The 10878-nt window shown below is 43.7% G+C and overlaps 1 pseudogene; it reads left to right on the top strand.

The window, feature by feature from the left end:
- Positions 1-2759: 2759 nt before the first annotated feature.
- On the top strand, positions 2760-3800 carry LOC147185909 (NACHT, LRR and PYD domains-containing protein 1-like; annotated as a pseudogene).
- The last annotated feature ends 7078 nt before the right edge of the window (positions 3801-10878 follow it).

The raw sequence follows: 10878 nt of genomic DNA, 5'->3' as shown, positions 1-10878 counted from the left end.
TACAAAAACATCAAGTTGCAGCTGGTGTTGACAGCTCAGTCCACGTCCGACCTTGCTCCCGTTTAGTCTTAATACTTATCATGCTTCCCTCAACTGCCACACAGTGCACTAAGCACTAAGCAATGTGAGTACATATTATTTAAAAGCATTATATCTTCATTACAAGCATTAGCGTTCTTCATTGCAGGCATCATCAATTTATCGCAGGCATAAGCATTCTTCATCGCAAGCATAATCGATTTATCATTAATACGATGCAAATGGATCATTATTAAAAACAATCAACCTAACAAAAGGTTTCTCATTAGTGTGGGTTATTTTGTGTGTTTGTAAGTTTCCCTTCTGAGAGAATCTTTGGCCACAAACTGAGCACATAAAAGGTTTCTCACCAGTGTGGGTTCTTATGTGCATTTGTAATCCCTTCTGAGAGAATCTATGGCCACAAAATGAACAGGCAAAAGGTTTATCGCCGGTGTGGATTCTTGTGTGTATTTTTAAGTTTCCCTTACGAGAGAATCCCCTGAGGTCAAAAGTCTGGGCGTCATCCTTGATAGCACCCTCTCCTTCATCTCACATATCAACAACATTACTCGTTCTGCATATCATCATCATCATATCTTGTCGCGCCAGTACTGGATCCATTGCTTGGCAGCATCACTAGTGTCTAAGAGGTCTTGGTCTGTGCAGGTGGGCCCCAGTTCACAATCCCGAAGAATGTGCTCCATTGTTTGTACTGGGTGGCCACACGGACACTCACTGCTGAGTGAGAGTCCCCATTTATAGGTGTTGTTCCCAGTCTTGCCTACTCTGGTTCTTGCTCTATTTAATGTCACCCAGTTCTTTCTTGAGAGGGCAGTTCCACTTGGAAGATGTTCGTTTGGGCTTTGGATTGCACCATTTAGTGCAGAGCTGTCCCATTCTCTCCATTTTTCGAGCCTGTGGTTTGTTGACTGCTCAGGATCTAACCTTTGGACGGTCATAAAGCTCTTTCTGGACTTCAGTCTTCTTATTGAGTCACTATGACCATAGAGGGGGTGTCTTTTGTCATTTTCTTGACTATGCTTTTGTGTCCTTGCATGAATGTCTCTACGTATGTGTGGTGGTGCGATGCCCGCCAATCTGTAGAGTGCTGGCAGTGGTGTTGGTTTTAGTGTGCCAGTAATTATTCTGCATGTGTTGTTCAGCTCAGGATCTATTTTGTGAGCATGACACGATCTTGCCCATGCTGCTGAACAATATTCAGCAGTAGAGTAGCATACTGCTAGAGCTGTTGTTCTCAGAGTTTTAGGATCTGTTCCCCAGTTAGAGTTAGCAAGTTTAGCTAAGAGGTTGTTTCTTGTGGCAACTTTTGACTTGAGTTTCCTTACATGTTCTGCGAAGGAGAGCATTCGATCTAATGTGACTCCAAGATAGACGGGATAGTCAACATGCTCAAGTCTCTCATTATTCCAGTGGATGCTTAATTTTCCATTTGCCTGGTGGTTATTTCGGTGGAATACACACACCTGCGTCTTTCCTGGATTGGCATTAAGTGAGTTTTGTTTATAATACTCTGTTAGATGTTGAAGAGCAGCTGATAGTCTCCTTTCGGTGGTTTCAAATGAGCGCGATTGGGTGGCAATACACAAATCATCGGCATATATAAATCTTCGGATGTTTTCAAACTCTGGCTGGTCATTTGTGTAGATGTTAAAAAGTACTGGAGCCAGAACAGAGCCTTGTGGGAGACCATTTTTTTGTGCTCGATATCTACTTTTCTTGCCATCCATTTCTACAAAGAAGCGTCTGTTTGTAAGCAGTGATTGTATGATTTTCACAATAGTTGTATTATGAACAGCTTTGGCAAGTTTCAGGAGAAGAATTCGGTGATTTACTGTGTCGTATGCAGCAGTCAGGTCTACAAAAGCTGCACCAGTAATTTGCTTGGCCTCAAAACCATCCTCAATGTACTGAGTGAGGTTTAATATTTGGTTCTGCATATTATCATCTTAGAAACATTCACCGGCTCCGCTCTTCTCTGACCCCTCACTCCACTGCTATACTTGTTCATACCCTCGTCACCTCCCGACTTGACTACTGTAACTCCCTCCTGCTCTGTCTCCCCCAAAAAAACCTCCATAAGCTTCAGCTGGTCCAAAAGTCAGCCGCTCGCATTATCACGCTCACACCATCCATAAACCATATTACACCTGTCCTCCAACATGTCCACTGGCTCCCCATTATATTGTAATCCTGCTCCTTACAATCAAAGTCATCCATAACCTTGCCCCTCCATACCTGTATGACCTCATCCATATTCCTACACCTGTCTGCTCTCTTCGCTCTTCTTCCTCTCTCCTCCTCACTGTCCCCTCTGCTCGCCTCGTCACCATGGGAAATAGAACCTTCAGTCGCTCTGCTCCCCAACTGTGGAACACACTCCCCGCTGACCTTTGTAAGACAGACTCATGAACACATTTCAAATCCAGCCTCAAAACACATCTGTTGAGACAAGCTTATTCACTCTAACCATAAATCCATTGTCTCTATCTTGTTTTATTTTATCTTATTTTATTTGATGTTGTTTTTAACATTGAATTTGTGTTTTTTAACTGCTTGTTGTAAGGTGTCCTTGAGTTTTTAGAAAGGCGCCCACAAATGAAATGTATTATGATTATTATTATTATTATTAGATTACCGCAATGACCATACATAAGATAAGGCGCATCGGATTTTAAGGCGCACTGTGAGCTTTTAAGAAAATGAAATGTTTTTTAGGTGCACGTTTTCGTGCGGAAAATACAGTATGTTCATGGTAAGGCACAGTTATTCTACCAGTGCACTGACTTGGTTTACTCGTGAGGATAAAGGGACCTCACACATGGATCTTAAAATAGAAGTGAAGTTGCTCTCACGGTTTCCATATGCAGGCCCGCTCTTTGACATCGAGTGCGAGGGTCTGACAGTGCGGCAAATTCACTTTCCACACTGCGAGATCCTGTCGGCGGCCGAGTTGGCCGACCCCTTGTGGGTGGGCCATATGAGGCACGAGGGCCTGGAGCTGTACAGCCCCAACGAGACCACCCCGACCCACGTCGTCGCCAACATCTCGAGCTGCTCCGCTCTCGGGCTGATGCGAGATGAGGACAGTCCTCTCGTGCCCATCCGAGCTCTGGTGGCCGTCTTCCTAGATCCTGGGGTGCCGTCCTTTCAAGTGTTTTTACTTCCGGAAAACGTGGTGCAGGATCAAATGCGACGGCAGAGGGCGAGAAATAACTGCAACGAGAGGTTCATCGAGACTATCTCTGATTGCGAGCTGGTCCCGCGGCGGAAGTACACGCTGAGCAGCAGGACGGTATCAGACTTGATCTTAATTCAACCGGACAGGGCGACGTTTTACCCAGTGTCTCACAACTACAATCCTGCGTTCCAAATATTTGGATTTGGCAGTTTGGGGTCAATCCATCTGACACTGAGGGAACATAATGGCACGGGCTCTGTCTGGGGTGCCTTGGTTCCTTTGGTGCCAGTGACACAGAGGCAGCATGGATCCCTTGTTGGAGATCTAAGAAGCGTTTGGTCGGAGTTCATCCGGCGGCTATCGATGGCCATGTTGGATACGCTGGTGAGCCGCCTGTTTCAAGCCCGTGTTCTCAGCGAGGCTGACGAAGCGGCGCTGAACAATGAAAATGATAAGAATCTGCAAGGCGTGTCTCCTCATCAGCACAATCATCCACAAAGGTGAACCCGCTTGCGAGATGACGGTTATGTTTCTTCATGAGGATGACCCCTACAACGCGGAGAATCTTGGTTTGGCGTGAAAACATCGATGTCGCAAGAGACCACCTGGAATGAAGCCTAGGTCCCCTGGAAACAGACTGAAGATTAATAGAGAGACCAGGGGTGGGCATCTTTGATCCTCAAGGCCCCCGATCCAGCATGTTATAATTGCGCACACACTTATTTTCTGTTTAATTACTCCAAATTGTTACTTGAGAGTGTTTTCACAACAAACTATATAAAGCAAATCGTGATTTTTTTTAACAGGTATGAAAGCACATCTTCAACTGTGTTTTTAGTAACTGTGTCATATCAGTTCGTCCATAAATGTGTTCGATCAACAACCAATCTGCCAGAAGAATGTGACAGGTGGAATCAACATTGCTGATCACAGGAGGTATTTTCTGTGGACCAACATGAGCTATGAATCAATTGTACTTTTTGACCCTTTACCTCCAGTTGAGAAAAATTAAACATGTTTTGAATGTGTGTTACAATAAAAAATGGAATAAAAAAAAATCAGCTCTTTTTTTATTGCCAATTTAGAATAGAAAGAATGATAGTTGTGTAAGCTTATGTTATATTATTATCATTATATGTTTGAGCATCATATTATTTCATGTTAAGATGACCTAAATTGCATTCTGTTGTTTCATAATTGCTTAGACATGTTTTATGTTCAAAGATTCCGATTGGCTGAAAGAAAGCATGTAGTGATTTTAGTTGTGTGTGTGTGATCAATTGAATCGGTTGTGTTGGTTGCTGTTGGAGGAAGGAGATATCTAAAACATACAGCGTGGACCGGATTTGAACACCCTTGAAAGATTCGGAAAAATCTAACTGGGTAAGATTTGGCAGTTGCTCTGTCTAGAAACACAACTGGTGAATTAAAATGAGCGAATGTCGCGAGATGAGACTGAGACTGATCACTCGGCCTCCGAAGTTCTCTTTCAGCCAATCTCGGGACAGGTTTGAGGTGTGAGAACTTGCTCCGTCTTGCTGGAACCAGAAATCTCAGCCAGAGGCATCATTGGACCAATCTTCATCGAAGAATCTGGCGCAGCAGTGAAAGTCACCAAGGAGCGGTATGTGGAGGTCCTCAAAACCTTCAAGAATGAGCTCCAAACCATCTACCCGTCGCTCATGAGCAAGTTCTGGTTCCAGTATTTGCAGTTTATAGTGCAATAATGTAATTGTAACATTTGTTTGTTACATATTTTGATGCATATTAATAAAACATTTCTGTCTGAATTTGGGGAGGGGGGGCAGGCCTTGGAACGAATTAGAGCATTTGCAGTTTCACCGCAGTGTTGTCCGTTGCTCTTTTGGTGACTCGATATTACGTTTGAAAAGAGATATAGCAAGTACAAAAACACGTCGTTTGGTCACTTTTGTTTGAATATTGAAACACCAACATTGAAATACAGCTAAAAATATATGTATTTTCATTTTTTTAATGAAAGAAGAATCCCATATAAAACGAGGCACAAATCGAAATATAGGTATAATACTGTACAGGTTTTGCGGTAACGGTGTCCCCACCAAGGACACTACCGCACTGCCTCCACCCACATCCGCTATTCCATCATCTTCCGACGCAGCACCCCAGCCAAATGCAGACATACTTGAAGGAGCATGATGTAATGAGTGCCAGAGACGAGTTCGTCAGGGGGCCCATAGACTGGTCTGCTCAAGTTGCAAAAGCAAATTCCATTTCAACTGCATGTTGCCCACCCGCAGCCTAGCTCGAGATGCCGTACAGTTACAGCGGTGGAGATGCCCCCACTGCGTAAGTCCCCAACCGTCAAGCAACAACGCCCAAACAACTCAGCCACGACTTGACCCCGAGGCCAATCCTTCAATGGAATGCAAACAGTATCAACCGAGAACTGCCACTACGAGAGGACTTGCTGAGTGAAGAAAAAGTAGACATTGTGTGCATCATATAAACAAAACTCCTCCCAAAGGCAGCACCAGCGAGTTAATTGTCTCGAAGCATAAGGCAATCGAAGTTTCCGGCGTGTGGCAATACAATGAATGGTATCTTTCATTTAGATTTAGTTTTACCAGAGATGCAACGGCACCAATGTTCCCTCTAAGATGCGCAACTGCACACTGGTCGCACACTCTCAGCGCACAAGAAAACCTATCCAGGGCAGAGAACGTACTGCAAATGAATTAGATCTCCAGTATAACTTTTTTTCTGTTTCAAACAACCATCAAAGCTCACACTCACACGTAGGGAGACATTTTGAGTGTGAAATCAGCCAGCCATGTATGTTTTTGGAATGTGGGGGGGAAACCGGAGTACCCGGAGAAAACCCACGCAGGCCTGGGGAGTACAGGCAAGCTCTACACACGGAGGTCGGGGCCGGGATTGAACCCACGACCTCTGCACTGTGAGGCCGATGAGCTAACCACTGGGTCACAGGACTGCCCCATTTTGTAAAATATTTTTGCTAAATATGTTGTAAAATAAAGCAAAAATGACAAATACCCAGATGTTATTCATTTGTGACAGGTCGTTGGGAGAGCCAGCAGGGGGGCACGACAAAGCATTTATGCTGAGGGCACCAAAATGGCTGATTTTAAACCGTGTCACTCGTAATTACACGTCGGGCGAACGGGCTAACAACGGGCTGAGAGCAACACTGAAGGACAATGGAACAGATAAAAACAGACTTTGCAGATTTTTTCACAGGCTGGAGAATACCAAATGCAAGTGGATGCAAGTGTGAAACTTGTGGCAATGACCAAGGCAAAGTGATGCGCGCACCATGATGAGGCCTCTGAAAGAGAAGCTAAGGAACCTTGAGCTCAGAGGTATTTTCATTCCTGTGTACTGTGGCACAGACTGGATCAGAAGAAGTCCAGGGGTTTTCCAGGAAAGGGTGCGGACAAAAGACAATTAAACAGAACCCAGGAAAGTTCAAACTGACACAAAGTGAGTGAATATTCAGTTGTATGTTATTTTTCAAAAAGCATAACAGTAAAAAGTAATGACATTGACATTTGTAATATTTTATTCATGGCCCAAATGATACAGGATAGAGACACTAACATTTACATCAAACAGACACAAATTAGCATGTTGTGCACAGATTAGATTCATATTGGTTCATTGCTCATGAAAAAAAACCTCCCAACTGGCCTTTCAATTCTGAGCACCCCCAAAGGTGATTGACAGCAAGTGGGTGGGGAGAAATGAGCACATGTAGCAAAATTGAAGAAAAAATACATTTTCTACAATTAAAGGACTGTTGAATTTTGAGGAGGAAAAAAAACAAAGACAGATGTCGAAACCTCCTCACAACAAACTACATTTAAAAACCACAACTCTCACCAAATGAAAACTAACTCCCATTAAGATTCCAAAAGTATAACCCTGATGAAAATGCTAAATTTTCTAAATCATTACAACAACCAAAAAATAAAAACTTTACAATGCACTCAAGGAAAACGTCAGCATCCCAGTAAGAAGGTGGATAAAATACAATCAGCATTGGTGCATGCAAACCTGAAACCTTCTCAGGTGAGAAGTGAAAACTTCAATGATGGCTGCTTGTCTCATCATCACACTTGTGATTCGTAATGTGATGCTTGCATGAGAATCTTTGGTCACAAACTGCGCAGGCAAAAGGTTTCTCACCAGTGTGGGTTCTTGTGTGTTTTTTTTAAGTATCCCTTACGAGAGAATCTTTGGCCACAAACTGCGCAGGCAAAAGGTTTCTCACCAGTGTGGGTTCTTGTGTGAATTTTTAACCATCCTTTACGAGAGAATCTTTGGCCACAAACTGCGCAGGCAAAATGTTTCTCACCAGTGTGTATTCTTGTGTGTATTTTTAAGCTTGCATTCTCAGAAAATCTTTGGCCACAAACTGCGCAGGCAAAAGTTTTCTCACCAGTTTGTATTCTTGTGTGAATTTTTAAGCTTCAATTCTCAGAAAATCTTTGGCCACAAACTGTGCAAGCAAAAGAATTCTCACCAGTGTGGGTTCTTGTGTGACATGTTAAGTATCCCTTACGAGAGAATGTTTGGCCACAAACTGCGCAGGTAAACGGTTTCTCACCAGTGTGGGTTCTTGTGTGTATTTTTAAGATTCCCTTCTGAGAGAATCTTTGCCCGCAGTCGGTGCATGCAAAAGGTTTCTCACCAGAGTGGGTTCTTTTTTGACTTTTTAAGCTTGCCTTACAAGAGAATTTCCAGCCACAGTTTGAACAGGTGAAAGGTTTTGCACCAGTATGTGTTCTGATGTGGAATTGTTTGTTTGTTTATTGAACATAAAACATATATACAGTAATAATTTGACAGAAAATAAGGTAGATAAAAAAAGTAAAAAGAAAGAAATCAATCTTCATTCAACACAGTTATTATGTTCAAGGGAGTAGGAAGAAGTAAAAAAACGTATCTAGTCCTACCCCGTTATGTGTTTATATCTAATAAATCATTTTTATATCAATCAGAAAAGAAAAAAGTAAGAAGAAAGAAATCTCCATTAAGGCTCATACTTTACCCTTAACCGTGATATTTTTCCAACTTTTGGTTTGTATCGGGATTATATACTTCCACACCCTGACACTCTTGTGTCAATTTTCTCTTGTATTCATAATGGATATTTATATACCTTTCTCTATTTATCAACTTAGTTCTGATTTATCATTATATTTAATGTTTTGAATTTATCATTTTAACTCTGATTGATGTAGGTTGTACTATTTTTTTGAATTTGTTTTTGAACTCAGCAAGCGATTTACTCATTTTCAGGTCCGTTTCGAGATTATTCCACAGATTAACACCTTTGATAGACACACTTCTTTGCTTGATGTTTGTTCTTGTTTTGAGTTTTTTGAATAAGTTGGTACCTGTAAATGGCACCTTGCAGATAACCTCCTCATCCTCCTCTTCTTTGATGTCAGGGGGCTCATCCACCTCCACTTTTGTGCAACGGTGCTGTAGCTCCTGCTCTTTAATATATTGGGCCTGCTGCTTCACTTCCTCTTTTAAGTGGGAGATCTCTTTTTTCTCCTCTTCCTCTTTAATGTGAGAAGACTCTGCATCATAGCTGCTTTCTCGAATTTCGAAAAACTTCTGAATGTTTTGGCAGAGCAGGTTATTGTATGCTTTGTACATTAATTGGGCGATTTTAAAGTCAACCAGGTCATAAAATTTCATCGTATTTAATTTGATAAATAGTGGATTTGTGGGTTCCGTATATTTTGATCTATTAATAGTTCGAATTGCTTTTTTTTTGTAGGTTGAGAATAGGGAGTGTGTTTGTTTTGCAGGCATTTCCCCATATTTCCACACAGTAGGTCATATATGGTAATAATAATGAAGTGTATAATGTGTACAAAGATCTCTTATTGAGCACTTCCTTGGTTTTGTAGAGGATCCCTACGGTTTTGGCTATTTTTCTTTTTACGTTATTGATATGTGGCTTCCAACATAGTTTTGAGTCTATTACTAATCCGAGAAACTTGGTTTCATACGCTCTTTCTATCTCAATTGAGTTTACCATAATTTTAGCTTGGTGTTTGATTGGTCTTGTGCCAAAAACAATTAACTTCGATTTTTTCAGGTTAAGTGAGTCCAAAGCACTTTTACAAGCATACATTTTCCCACAGTGAGAACATTTCCAGGGCTTGTTGTCTGTGTTACATGTCAGATCACCTTCAGAGTCATCTTTACCCTCATCTGCATTTAATGACATGTTGTCATTTTCTGATCGTGGAGCTAAGATGCCATTTACTTTTGATTCTTCCTGGTGGTTTCCAACACCTTTTGTTGTCATGTGTTGACATGAGCTGGTGCTTGGAGCCTCTCTGTCCGCCTCATTTATACTCTTCTGAAGGACACCAGTAAATGGCACCTTCCTTCCTTCCTTCCTGGGCAATCGGCCCCCGTCAGGGACTTGCCCCCCCTCCCGGGTCCCACACCCGGTACGACTCTCGCTGGTGCCCCGCGAGGTCCACACTCAGTGCGGGCCCCGGAAGGGCCCTCGCCTGATTTTTGTTTAAGGAGGGTTGTGGGGCGGCACTCCCACTTCCCTCCGTTCCAGCGGGGTGAGCCCCGGGCGCCTCACCTTTCGGTGAGGCCCCACCTCCTCCCCCGCCGGCTGGTGGGCATTTAGCCGCAACTGGGGCCCAAGAGCCCCGGCGTTCCCCCCTCGCGCCCAGTAAATGGCACTGATCCTGATCCTGATCCTGGGCAATCGGCCCCCGTCAGGGACTTGCCCCCCCTCCCGGGTCCCACACCCGGCACGAATCCCGTTGGTGTCTTGCCAGGTTCCCCGCCAACATTTCCTTCCCACACCTCCCGCAAGCCACCCTTCTCCCTCCACGACCCCCATTCGCCCTTCGTTTCCCCCCAGCCCCCCCTCCACACGCCCCACCCGCTCCCTCCCTTCTCCCCCTCATTCTCTCCGTCCACTCTTTCACAGCCTCTCACGTGTCTGGCATAGTTTGCTTTCGTCACCCACCTTTCACACCCTCCGCACTGTCTCCTTTCTCCCTTCTCCTCATACACCCCTCCCGTGCAACTCCTTTCGTGACTTATTTTATTCCCTTTCGACCCAAACCTCCTCCCACACCTCCCACACTCAAACTCCACCTGTTCCTCGTTCCTGCGGTGTATGCGTTTTTCGTGCATGGTTAGACCAGCTCTACTCCTGCATACTTTTCCGCACCCCTCATACCTACATACCAACCCATCATTCACTCTCCTAACATTCCTTCCCAGTCTCTCCTCGTTCCTACCCACCTCATATCTGTGACCCTTCTGATTTTCCCATTTATACAGGTGATCCATTCGCTCGCTCACTCTCCGCTTCCATCCTTCCCTATCACTCGTCAATCTTTCCACCTCCGTCCAGTCCATTCCTGCATTCCTCATCACTCTCTTCCAATACAACACCGTCTTCCTTTTGTGCCCCATCTTCTTCCCTCTTCCTTCCAATTCCTCCCACCATCCCAATACCATAGCTTTTGTTAGTCTTTCATTCCCCATACGCATCACATGTCCGATTCTCTGCAACACTCTCCTCTCAATTTTCCATTCAACGGATTTTACTCCCAACATTTTCCTCACATCATACATATTCACTCCCCTTTCTTGCATTT

The sequence above is a fragment of the Hippocampus guttulatus genome, chromosome 22, assembly GCF_054856545.1.
Source record: "Hippocampus guttulatus isolate MCC_2025c chromosome 22, RoL_Hgut_1.0, whole genome shotgun sequence".
NCBI lineage: Eukaryota > Metazoa > Chordata > Actinopteri > Syngnathiformes > Syngnathidae > Hippocampus > Hippocampus guttulatus.
This window is presented reverse-complemented; position numbering and strand designations above follow the sequence as displayed.